At 42.3% G+C, this 13,773-nt stretch overlaps 1 pseudogene; it reads right to left on the bottom strand.

Annotated features, from left to right (window-relative positions):
- Positions 1-3,516: 3,516 nt before the first annotated feature.
- Positions 3,517-10,347, bottom strand: LOC147455743 (deoxyuridine 5'-triphosphate nucleotidohydrolase pseudogene; annotated as a pseudogene).
- Positions 10,348-13,773: the final 3,426 nt, after the last annotated feature.

Raw genomic sequence — 13,773 nt, forward strand, 5'->3', positions numbered from 1 at the left:
TTTGTTGTGGTATTGGAGCGTTGCGGAGGTCTTCCACATTTGCGATGCACTAATGAAGTGCAATGAGCTCGACAATTCATCCATGGGAGTCTAACAATTTGTTGTTGATGTCTTAGACACATTGTGTGTGTGCACGCGTGCTTGTATGCGTGTGTGTGTGTGTGTGTGTGTGAGAGAGAGAGAGAGAGAGAGAGAGAGAGAGAGAGAGAGAGAGAACCATTCTATACTTTTATGTGTGGATGAGTGTGCTGCGAAATAGAGAATGGTCCATGCGAATCATGCTCTCTGTGTGTGTGTGTGTGTGTGTGTGTGAGAGAGAGAGAGAGAGAGAGAGAGAGAGAGAGAGGGCTCTCACACTAGAACTAGAGTCAGAGGTAAACATTGATCTTACGTCAAGAATCGATGAAATTTGCAATCGAGAATCAAGAATTGATAGTTGACATCTACAGAATCGAGAATCAACGTAATAAAAAAAGTTTGCTCCAATGAATCCAAGGCAGAAAGCGTGCATACCCAAGGCAGGAACGGACCTCAACAGATGGCAAAGGCGGAGATTGGGAGGCAACTCCAACAACTCTTTGATATTTTTGAAGGTTTTTACACTACATTTTTGTGAGCTTTGTGGTTTCCTTCAGGTTGACTTAATATCTATAAGTAAACCTCAAAATTTGAAGGTGGGATTACACATAGCCTAGATTTTTAATTTTCAACCGCTTAAAGGCAAATAAGAATTTTTGAGGCAAATCGTAAAAAATTGTAAGAGGAGTTACACTAAATCGAGTTGAGACGCAATGTTTTTCCCCAAAAACATGAAAAACTTAGGTATGAGAAATTTTAGGGATAACTTTATATTTGAAGGCTTTTAGACTCAATTTTTTAATACTTTGTACATATATAGATAATTTTCTAAATCTGTAGGTGAGATTACACCAAATATAGGTTTTTTCGAGCGTTTGTCTATACTATGATTTTTGCCAAAAAAAAAAATAGAGGCAAATTTAATATAAAATTTGAAAGTTTTTGCACTAAACTTCTTTGCACTTTATAGATTCTCTAAACTTTGATTAGGTTTTATGAGCTTTGTAGTTTCTTTGAACTTTGGAGGTCTTTCAATTTAAAAGTTAAGGTTCTGATGCTAAGTGTCATTCTTTTTGCATCGAGAATAAATGTAAATGTCTGAGTTTGACTATAATTCTAGTGAAGGTTTTGCTACTTAATCTATCTATCTATACTCTTTATAATGTAGCTTAAAATTTTGAAGGAAGCATAGAGCCTCCGCTTGTCACACTATACACTATGATTCATTTCAAAGAAAACCTTTGGAAACATTTCATTTGAAATGCAAAAGTGAAGAGTTAAGTACTTAGATGGTAAAAAATGAAAAGATTTTATGATTGATTGATTGATTGTTGACAATGTAAAGTCAAAAGATTACAACTTAGTTTTGGTAATTCAACCTCAAAAAAGTAGTACTCTTATCTACATTTATATTATTTATAGTTCTTGGGAAGGCCATGGAGTTTCACTTCTATCCTCAAATGTCAAGGGTGACTAGTGACTACTTCTTTTCTGAAAGCCATTTGAAGAGTAGCTCTACTTTGCATTTTGAAGGCCATGAAGAACTCCCCTCTACGTGTCGCTCAATTAACCTCTCTCAATACGCTTGCACAATGAACCTCTCTCAACACGCTTTCACAATGAACCTTCCATGCCGTAAATGATCTTCGATCTCGGCACATCCATGTTAGTGTGTGTGTGTGTGTGTGAGAGAGAGAGAGAGAGAGAGAGAGACCCGTTGTTGCAAGTGTGTGTATGAGATATAGAGTTGGAGTGCCATTTGTTGTGGTATTGGAGCGTTGCGGAGGTCTTCCACATTTGCGTTGCATTAATGAAGTGCAATGAGCTCGACAATTCATCCATGGGAGTCTAATAATTTGGTGTGGATGTTTTAGACACATTGTGTGTGTGCACGCGTGCGTGTATACGTGTGTGAGTGTGAGAGAGAGAGAGAGAGAGAGAGAGAGAGAGAGAGAGAGAGAGAACCATTCTATACTGGATGAGTGTGCTAAGAAATAGAGAATGGTCCATGCGAATCATGCTCTGTGTGTGTGTGTGTGTGTGTGTGTGTGAGAGAGAGAGAGAGAGAGAGAGAGAGAGGGTTCTCACACTATAACTAGAGTCAGAGGGAAGGGAGAATAAACATTGATCTTACGTCAACAATCGATGAAATTTGCAATCGAGAATCAAGAATTGACAATTGACATCTACATAATCAAGAATCAACGTAATAAAAAAAGTTTGCTCCAATGAATCCAAGGCAGAAAGCGTGCATACCCAAGGCAGGAGCGGATCTCAACAGATGGCAAAGGCGGACAATGGGAGTCTTACCAAGCACCGAGCAAACTCTACCGAGCGAACACAAAAACACACACACACACACACACACACACACACACATAGAGAGAGAGAGAGAGAGAGAGAGAGAGAGAGAGAGAGAGAGAGAGAGAGCCCCATGAAAATAATCTCATGGTTTTAAATTTCTAATCCATGTGCTTGTCAACCCGTCTCCTCAATTCCCATGTTATATTACCCAAGGGTATTTAATTCTCTTTTCCTTAAAAGTGGTCATTATTGACTGTGGCAGCTAATTGAGGGACTTACAACACACAATAGTGGTAGGTTGTCCAAGTTTATATTGATTGGCATTGCTGCTAGCAGGGAGTGATATAGGCATGGTGCCTATCAAATGTTGTAAACAATTTTAAGGCTTTTTGAAGCTATTTAAAAATGCTTCTTTTTAGCCTTCCTTTGGACGCATACCTTTAATAAAAATAGCATGCGCATAAAAAATCTAATTTGTCGAGCGCAAGAGACAAGAGCAAGGAGTGCAAGGTATGTTGCTACATTGATCTCTCTCTCTCTCTCTCTCTCTCTCTCTCTCTCTCTCTCTCTCTCTCTCTCTCTCTCTCTCTCTCTCGCGTTTGTGGACAACATCAGCACAAAGCTAATTTGACAATAGTAGCAGCGCAAAGAGACGAGAGTAAGGAGTGCAAGGTATAATGCTACTGCTCTCTCTCTCTCTCTCTCAGCAATGCAAAGAGATGAGAGCAAGGAGTGCAAGGTACGTTGCTACAACTCTCTCTCTCTGTCTCTCTCTCTCTCTCTCTCTCTCTCTCTAAACAAAAAGAAAAGCTCATTTCTGAGCTGGCTATATATAACGAGATGAACAGGCCACATAAGTTGAAAGTGATTTCAAGATTCATCATAAAAGATACCACCACAAACGAAAGAAAGAAACCGATGTGCCTTTACTTATGCTCCTAGCATGTATAGGTTAGTTCGAAAAGAAACGAAGGGAGAATCAAGGATGATGCTTGTGCCGACACTGAAAAGGGAAGGGGGAGGGGAGGCGAAGTCAACATCGAACAGAACCAGCATCAAAGCAGGAGGTGAAGGCGGCGGGGATGAAGTAGGGAGGGAGGCGAAGACGAAGCATGACAAGAGTAACCCGCTCTCTCACCATATAACAACTGCTTCTAAATCATCCACGTCCATAACCTCTGGTTTTAATGATCCTTTCAAAAATAAGGTGAGCAACACGATTCTCGACATTGGTAGTAAAGTCATGATCAGAAAATTGAAGAGAACCACCCCAACTGGTCGACCACGGTAATCGGCATCGATCACTCCTGCCCCAACATCAATAGAATGTTTCCACGCAATACCAGATCCATGCGCTAAGCATGCATATGTCCCTTCTGGAATTGCAATGGAGACGTCAGTTTTGGTAAGAGCTTTCCACGAGCAAGTACAACATCATGCACTGGAAACGTCATAACCTGCAGCCAAGGTGGAGCCGCAAGAGGGGGTGATCACGTTCGTAGAGAGCTTCTTAACGAGGAGTATGGTGGGTGGTGCCATTGGAGACAGGTACCTCTAGCTTGGCAAGCTTGGAGATGGGTTCTAGCGGCTGTGCTACTGCCATATATGGTGAGCTTCTTCATGAAAGAACTCGCCTGTGAATGCATAGAGGATCGATGCAGCTGCAAAAGGGCACTCTCTCTCTCTCTCTCTCTCTCTCTCTCTCTCTCTCTCTCTCTCTCTCTCTCTCTCTCTCTCTCCCCCCGACGTTGGCAAGTTAGTGACAGCCTTGCTCGATAACTTGACGGCCTTGTTCCAAAATGATGAAAATCATCTGAAGTTATATTGGGGTGGGTCGTCAAACATGGGCACAGAGGAGGTGGGAGGACTAGCCTTCGAGTACACATGCAGCGATTTCGCGCAGCAGGGCCTGGTGTAGCTAGGAATATCACAAAAGTTCAATTGAGAAATACTCCCTAACTACTCCGCGGCGGCGCGGAAGCAGTTAATACAGAGTCCCGAGCATGGGCATCGAGGAGTTGATTCCAAGGACTAGCCTTTGAGTACATAGGGAGCCAGTTCATGCAGTAGGCTTGGACATGTAGGAATAGCACTCAAGCTCAATTGGGACACACTCCCTAACTACTCCGCGGCGGCGCGGAAGCAATTAGCATAGAGTCCCGATTAAGAGAAGTAGCCAGTTCACGCACCTGCCTGTGTAGGACGAGCACACAGGTTTAATCAGACACACTCCTTAACTATTCCGCGTCGACGCGGAAGCAATTAAGATAGAGTCCCGATTAAGAGAAATAAGCCATCCTCACAGCTTGCCTGGTGTAGGAGGAACACAGATACACTCCTTAACTATCCCGCGTCGACGCGGAAGCAATTAAGATAGAGTCCCACTTCAGGTCACCCAAAAGCGTACTGAACTTCAAACAATTTAATCTCAATCTCCTTGTCTCTTGAACATTCTGAGTCGGCGTAGAGGATATTAGGCAATTGGATAACCCTTGACTCTTGAGCATTCCTAATCGGCACAGTGCTTGAAAAAAACTTTTTCTCAAAAACTTGACAAAACCACACTTGAGGAATACTAGAGGTAAATTGACTAAATTTGAAGTTTTTTACATTAAATTACACTAAATTTCTCCAAAATTTATAGGTTTTCTTGCCTTCAAATTTAAAAATTAGAGGTAAATCTCAAAATTTGTAGGCGCGATTTCACTAAACCTAGCTTTTTTTCGAGCACTGAATCGGCACCGAGTCGGCACCGAGGCTATTAGGTAAGTGAGCTTACTTTGATGTGCTTATTTATTGTCCATGTGTTAATCTTATCGATCCTATCTATTCAAACATGGCCATTCAGCATACCGTGTCGGTGCAGAATAATTTAAGGCACGATCCCAATTAACAAAAATGAGCTAATGCTCTTAAAGTAAATCCTCAATTAAATGAACAAAAAGGCATAAACATCTTTATTTACTCTATCATGTACCACATATAAACCGTTCCTCACGCTCTAACTCGTTGACAAGTTTAGAATTTTTAAAATGAAAAGAAGCAAGTTTGTTAGGCAGACCCCCTTACCTTGCGTTAACGCGTGCTCCTATCCCTTGCTACCCTAAAATAAGACTTTATTCTAAATTGTCCCGTGTAGACGCGAAATTAGCTAGAGTAGTGTCCATGTGGTTTTTGTTACATTAGTAAACATCAAGAGTCATGATTTGGTGGATTACATGCTCTGCACATAGTTGAACAACGGGATGTGATGATGGCTAGGGTTGGAAAACAAAAAAAATGCAGCTCTTTCAAGACTATATGAAAATAACATAGATGTAGCTTGAGACATTGAAGAGGTTTTAATGATAATAAGTTGAGAGAATGCATATTAGAAGGAAAATGGAGCATAGAGGCATATTTCATTAACATTATGGAGGAAAATTGAACCCTAGAATAAGTTGAGAGAGGTGTAGTCAATTGAGAATGGGGAAAAAAACACAACCTCTTGAAATTTTCTTTCCCTAGGTTTTGGCCTTTTCAAACTTAGTATCTTGAAGAGCATGACTCATGTAAAAAAACACCGATGGTTTGTCTTTCCCAAGAGATTGTGGTTTGTAAAAAGTGGTCTTTGATTTCCTCCATGCCCTTTGAGTAGGTGTGTTGTAATTCCCACTTTGAAGAACTGCTAGTGTCACAGCTACACAAGTGACTTGATAAAGACCAATGTATTTTTAATAACCAAGTGAAGCACACATACTTGCATATTTAGCCTCAGAAAGATTTTTTGTTCTTGGGACAAAAGCACCTCACTCGTCTTGAGCAACAAATATGTCTCCCTAGTGTGGCACTATTGGAATCTCATCGCGCAGCACTGACAAAAGTAGAGTTATTCTAGGGATTGTGAGTTTGTGTGGGGCCAAAGTTCTATCATAGCAACGGCTTTTTGAGCTAAGTTTTATGGCTCTCTATGGATTGCCTATTTTTTTGGATTTCGTGTAGTTTCCATTGCAAGATGTGTTCTTATTATACTTGCAATGTTTCAATAGCTTATGTACTTAATCAATTAGGAATTTATATTGTCACAATGATCACCTTCTATTGATTGACCATTTTGTTGGACTGCCTGCACTTGACCTTATGGTGGGGCTTAATATAAAAATGCTTTTTGTGTTACAATTCTCTTTACTTTTGCTCGGAAAAATGTTGTGCTCGGTTTTTTCCGCTCGATGTATGGATTTCCTCGACAATGGGAGGCAACTCCAACAACTCTTCGATATTTTTGAAGGTCTTTACGCTACATTTTTGTGAGCTTTGTGGTTTCCTTCGGGTTGACTTAATATCTATAAGTAAACCTCAAAATTTGAAGGTGGATTACACATAGCCTAGATTTTTTCGACCGCTTAAAGGCAAATTAGAATTTTTGAGGCAAATCCTAAAAATTTGTAAGAAGGGTTACACTAAATCGAGTTGAGGCGCAATGTTTTTCCCCTAAAACATGAAAAACTTAGATATAAGAAATTTTAGGGGTAACTTTATTATATTTGAAGGCTTTTAAACTCAATTTTTTAATACTTTGTACATATAGAGATAATTTTCTAAATCTGTAGGTGAGATTACACTAGATCTAGGTTTTTTCGAGCATTTGTCTGTACTATGATTTTTGCCAAAAAAAAAAATAGAGACAAATTTACTATAAAATTTGAAGGTTTTTGCACTAAACTTGATTGCACTTTCTAGATTCTCTAAACTTTGATTAGGTTCTATGCACTTTGTAGATTCTTTGAACTTTGGAGGTCTTTCAATTTAAAAGTTAAGGTTGTGATGCTAAGTGTCATTCTTTTTGCATCCATGGCATTTTTTATGTTTCTAATTCAGTATAGTTGAGTGAATGTTGCTGAAAACAAAAAATTTAAAAACTTAGAGGTAAATCTTGAAATTTGTAGGTGGAATTACATCAAACCTATGTTTTTTTGCAATGTTGTGGGTGTCCTAATCTTCAAATTACATTTTACAAGTGTGTGGCCCATCTGAGACTGAGAGAGAGAGAGAGAGAGAGAGAGAGAGAGAGAGAGAGAGAGAGAGAGAGACTGACTTTCTTTGGCAACTTGGTAGCCCACCAAAATGACTACGAAGCATAAAAACCTGTCTACCTCCAACCAAGTGAGAGTCATGAGAAGCCCGTATATTGGCAAGCCATGGTTTTGATAGCATGGTGCAATAGTAGCAAGTTGGTAGAAATGTGGTACATTGTCATTGATTGATGAGTGGGGAGATATGGACAACTCAAATTTGTTAGAAGTCGTGTGAAGGATGAGTTGATCGCAACCGATTGGCTGAAAGCACTCCATGTGAAGAGAGAGCGAGAGAGAGAGAGAGAGAGAGGGAGAGAGCTGTTGAGCAAGTCTTCAACTTAAAAGAATTGAGAAATGGAGGAAAGAAGGTGATAAAAATCAAAGACCTACTTGTGATTCCTACGACTACCATTCCATTGTGTGTGTGTGTGTGTGTGTGTACGAGAGAGAGAGAGAGAGAGAGAGAGAGAGAGAGAGAGATCCAATTACCATGCTTTTCTAGAGAGATAGAAAGATAGAGAGAAGGCGTACATATGCATTGTTATCTTTCGATAGTGATTCCAAGGACTACGTTTCCATTGTGTGTGTATGTCTGAGAGAGAGAGAGAGAGAGAGAGAGAGAGAGAGATCCAATTGCCATGCTTTTCTTGGCCGTAGCAACACGCGGGTCACATACTAGTACTATATATAATGCATCTTAAAATTTTCAACCAAGGAGAGGGCTTCCACATGTTACTCTCTGGTTCACTTTCAAAAAAACCTTACAAAACAACCAATCTAAAATGCAAAAGTGAAGGGTAAGATTGTAAGAAATGACAGCCTTTGCAGAGTGTAATAAAGACCAGGCCTTTCCAAATGTAAAGTCAAAAGGATTTTTACTCTACATAGAATAAATGTAAATGTTTCACTTTGACTGATAATTTTAGTGAAGGTTTTTTTACTTAATGCGAATTTACTTTTGAAGATATAACAAAAGTCTATCTTCTCAAGGGGCTTTTTCAACACCAATCTATAATAATAGATAATGGGGGAGGGAATTTTGGTTCCCCCCCCCGGCCTCGTGTCAAGCTATGAGGCCTCAGGAGGGCTTGGGAAGGTTCAAAAAAACCTCAGGCGGGCTCATGCTAAGAAGGTTCAAAAAAATGTTTTAAAAAAATCACCGCCAGCCGCCTCTTGAGTAGGTGCGCTTGGCGAGGAGGTGATCAAAGCGAGGCGAGAGAGAGAGAGAGAGAGAGAGAGAGAGAGAGAGAGAGAGAGAGGTCCTCATCGCCGCATTCCGAGAGAGAGAGAGAGAGAGAGAGAGACGTCCTTAGCTGCTTCGTCATCCTCAAGAGAGAGAGAGAGAGATGTCCTCATCGCCGTAGTCCGAGAGAGAGAGAGAGAGAGAGAGAGAGAGAGAGAGAGAGAGAGAGAGAGAGAGAGACGTCCTCAGCTGCTTCGTCATTCTCAAGAGAGAGAGAGAGAGATGTCCTCAGCGGCTTCTGCTACTACACCTACTTCCTCCACACACTCCTCACAGCCTGTCCACACACTCCCACAGCCTGCGCTCCGAATCTGCGGCTACAGCTACTACGGCTATTGTCTGCGTTGGAAGGTCTCAGCGGCTTCTGCTACTGCAGCTACTGCCTCCACACACTCCTCACAGCCTGCACTCCGAACTTGCGGCTCTGTTCTTCACCTCAGCGGATTCGTCATCCTCATCACCTGCGGCTCGGCTTCGTCTTCCTCATCACTTACGGCTCTGTTCTTCACCGCGACGGCTTCATCATCCTCACCTCAGCGGGGCTGCAGGTACTGCGCATTTGGTCCTCACCGTCTGCGGCTTCGAACTTGCACGTCGGCTTCAAAACTCACCGGCAAGGGTACTGTGCAGCTCTCTCTCTCTCTCTCTCTCTCTCTCTCTCTCTCTCTCTCTCTCTAGCTTGCTTTGCTAAAGCCCGCCACTGCCGGGGACAGCCCTGTGGTGAAGAACGTCTTTGAGAGAGAGAGAGAGAGAGAGAGAGAGAGAGAGAGAGAGAGAGAGAGATTGAATTATCGTCCATGGAAGTCAGATATGACCTATGGGACTAGAAACAAAACATTACAAAAGATTCCTTCTGATACATATCAGTTAAGGACTGAGGGTCCATCGAAGGTGGAAAATTGAAGATAAGGTGGAGTGACCTAGGTTGGGGTAGGTGATAAGGAGGGAGCCGATTTGGGAGTTCGGAACTCCTAGATGATGGCTTTACCTCCTCGATAAACTGCCCATTTCCCTGCTATGCGCGCTTCTCGCATCTTTTGGAGTTCGGCCTTCTTCTGTTTGAGTTGGGTGGGTGTGAGATCTTCAACAAACTAGATTTTTGTGTCCTTGAGAAGCCTCGATTGCTCAAGGATCTTGACTCGATCCGCTTTGGTTTTGAAGGTGAGGATTGCATGGTTGGTACGATGCTCGTGAGCAAGAGTGGTGATTGTTGCTGGATCCCATTGTACCATGTGGGTTGTTCTTTGGATGCAAGCGAAAGACTCGTGGAACTTGGGGTCCCCCTCTCCTTGCCAGTCGCTTGGAAGTCCGCCAATGCGAACATTGAGAGCGATGTTCTTGTCGCTATCGTTCGCGTAGCGTAGACGCCACACGATCTTCGACTTTGCGAACGACGGCATCTTGAACTTGAGTCTTGACCTTGGTTTCTACCTCCGTTTTTGTTTTGTTGAGCTTGATTTCTATCTGTTCCATCTCTTCCTTCTTGGAGCTCTCCACTGCGCTAAGTCGAGACTCGATGGCTACGAGTCTTTCCTTCAAATCTTCATTTTCCTTGCGAAGTCTTTCAACTTCACTTCGAAGATGAACCATGCTGTCCACCTTTGAGGGTGTTGCTACGACCCCGGCGAATGTGGGTTTTCCTCGAGATGAAGCCCGAGTAGTCGCCATGGTAGGCACTCAGACAATGACTTAGGCCTTAAGATGCTCTGTGTGTGTGTGTGTGTGTGTGAGAGAGAGAGAGAGAGAGAGAGAGAGAGAGAGAGAGAGAGAGAGAGAGAGAGAGAGAGAGAAATGAAATGAAATGTTATATTGAACTGCCGGTGACTGCTCTATTTTATTAGCTCTGCACTCAATGAACGTCTGTGTGTGTGTGTGTGTGTGTGTGTGTGTGTGTGTGTGAGAGAGAGAGAGAGAGAGAGAGAGAGAGAGAGAGAGAGAAATGAAACGAACAAAAAGGGGAGGCAATCGTGTCTCTGGACAAAAAGAAAAGGGGAAGCTTAAAATAGCCAAAGATAAAGAAATTGGCAGGTTTTGATAAGTGAAATGAAATGTTATATTAAACGTCTTTGGAAGGCCAAAATTGATACCATCATTAGACGTTGCTCGAGAAAGTATTGCGTCGACAAATGAAATAAAATGTTATATTAAATGTCTTCAGAAGGCCAAAATGACCTATGAGACCAGCTTAAGGGTTGCGCGGCCGGCACGATATTAAGCTCAATTTCAAACATGCCGGTTGAAGGCAAGGGAAAATGGAGAAATTCCGCCCCGAAATATAGAAAAATAGTGTAAAAACTCAAATGATGGAGCTGATGGACAAGAAGCATTAGATGGGGCAGCCGCTCTCTTGGCCCTAACTGAGTTAGGCATATCCCACAATCAGTGCATTCCAAGAGACGACATCCTACATAGGAAGCTTCTCAAGCACTTTTTGTGCTTTCCAAAATGCACAACAAAATGGCAAATGTCCTAACCCTTGAGTGCACTCCCCAGTGCCCACATGCCTAAAGACTGTCACGCATCGTCGCGCATGCGAATTAGCGCCAAAATAGAGAGAGAGAGAGAAAGAGTGTAAAAACCCAAATAATAGCCTAATTTTGTAAACATTGCAAAGCACCGGTAGGGGCTCAACAAATTGGCACTATTCAAAGCACCAAAGTTTGGGAAAAATGTGTCTCGGTCGGAGTCGGCTTAATATCGTGCCGTTTTCAATTTCAAAAATGCCGGTTGAAGGCAAGGGAAAAAGGAGAAATTCCACCCCGAAATATAGAAAAATAGTGTAAAAACTCAAATGATGGAGCTGATGGACAAGAAGCATTAGGTGGGGCAGCCGCTCTTTCGGACCTAACCAAGTTAGGCATATCCCACAATCAGTGCATTCCAAGAGACGACATCCTACACAGGAAGCTTCTCAAGCACTTTTTGTGCTTTTCGAAATGCACAACAAAACGGCAAATGTCCTGGCCCTTGAGCGCACTCCCTAGTGCCCACATGCCTAAAGACTGTCACACATCGTCGCGCATGCGAATTAGCGCCGAAATATGCCTAACCGAGTTAGGCATATCCCACAATCAGTGCATTCCAAGAGACGACATCCTACACAGGAAGCTTCTCAAGCACCTTTTGTGCTTTCCAAAATGCACAAGAAAATGGCAAAAGACCTGGCACTTGAGCGCACTCCCGCGTGCCCACATGCCTAAAGACTGTCACGCATCGTCGTGCATGCGAATTAGCACCGAAATAGAGAGAGAGAGAGAGAGTGTGTCAAAACCCAAATAATAGCCTAATTTTGTAAACATTGCAAAGCACCGGTTGGGGCTCATTAAATTGGCACTATTCAAAGCACCAAAGTTTGGGAAAAATGTGTCTCGGTCGAAGTCAGTTTAATATCGTGCCGTTTTCAATTTCAAAAATGCCGGTTGAAGGCAAGGGAAAAAGGAGAAATTCTACCCCGGAAAATAGAAAAATAGTGTAAAAACTCAAATGATGGAGCTGATAGACAAGAAGCATTAGGTGGGGCAGCCGCTCTCTTGGCCCTAACCAAGTTAGGCATATCCCACAATCAGTGCATTCCAAGAGATGACATCCTACACAGGAAGCTTCTCAAGCACTTTTTGTGCTTTCCGAAATGCACAACAAAACGGCAAATGTCCTGACCCTTGAGTGCACTCCCCAGTGCCCACATGCCTAAAGACTATCACGCATTGTCGCGCATGCGAATTAGCGCCGAAATATGCCTAACCGAGTTAGGCATATCCCACAATCAGTGCATTCCAAGAGACGACATCCTACACAAGAAGCTTCTCAAGCACTTTTTGTGCTTTCCGAAATGCACAACAAAATGGCAAATGGCCTGGCCCTTGAGCGCACTCCCCAGTGCCCACATGCCTAAAGACTGTCACGCATCGTTGCGCATGCGAATTAGCGCCGAAATAGATAGAGAGAGAAAAAACCCAAATAATAGCCTAATTTTGTAAACATTGCAAAGCACCGGTAGGGGCTCAACAAATTGGCACTATTCAAAGCACCAAAGTTTGGGGAAAATGTGTCTCGGTCAGAGTCGGCTTAATATCGTGCCATTTTCAATTTCAAAAATGCCGGTTGAAGGCAAGGGAAAAAGGGGAAATTTCGCCCCGAAATATAGACAAATAGTGTAAAAACTCAAATGATGGAGCTGATGGACAAGAAGCATTAGGTGGGGCAGCCGCTCTCTCGGCCCTAACCAAGTTAGGCATATCCCACAATCAGTGCATTCCAAGAGACGACATCCTACACAGGAAGCTTCTCAAGCACTTTTTGTGCTTTCCGAAATGCACAACATTTGGCATGAGAGAGAGAGAGAGAGAGAGAGAGAGAGAGACTTTTCAATGAGCTCTGATAATGGTGGGGCTCATAGAGCTAGAAAAAACCCTAGGTTTGATGTTATCACACATGACAAAAACAATCTACTGACGGGGAAGAACTAGGCTTGAAGCCAAGAAAACATGTGGCAAACTCAGTTCCAAAAGCCAGGAGGAGGAGGAATTGAGGCATTGCTCTACAACTCATTATCGACGGATCAGCAGACAAATAAACAGGGCGGGAGAGGAGCTTATATTGTGCTATTTTGCATTGATACGGAGCTCTGATGATGGTGGGGCTCGCAGAGCTAGAATTTTCCCTTAGAAAATTCAAGGGAAGGAATTTTGTATGTTTAAAAAAATGTTTTTTCCCGAATCTTGAACCCCAACATTTCATAAAACACTTCATAAAGCACAAAAAGTGCTTTCAATGAGCTTAAGCAATGAGCTCTGATGATGGTGGGGCTCGCAGAGCTAGAAAAAACCTAGGTTTAATGTAATCCCACTTACAAATTTTGGTATTTACCTTTAAATTTTAAATTTGAACTTGAGAAAACCTACAACCTGTAGAGAAATTTAGTGTAAAAACCTTGAATTCTAGCATTGCCTTGGTTGACATGTATGCCAAATGTCATGCACTTCATAAAGCACAAAAGGTGCTTTCAATGAGCTTATTCTATGGAATGTCGTCTCTTGGAGTGCACTCATTGTGGGATATGCCTACACATGAGAGAGAGAGAGAGAGAGAGAGAGA

Source organism: Adiantum capillus-veneris, chromosome 6 (assembly GCF_014529385.1).
Source record: "Adiantum capillus-veneris isolate H3 chromosome 6, ASM1452938v2, whole genome shotgun sequence".
Taxonomy (NCBI): domain Eukaryota; kingdom Viridiplantae; phylum Streptophyta; class Polypodiopsida; order Polypodiales; family Pteridaceae; genus Adiantum; species Adiantum capillus-veneris.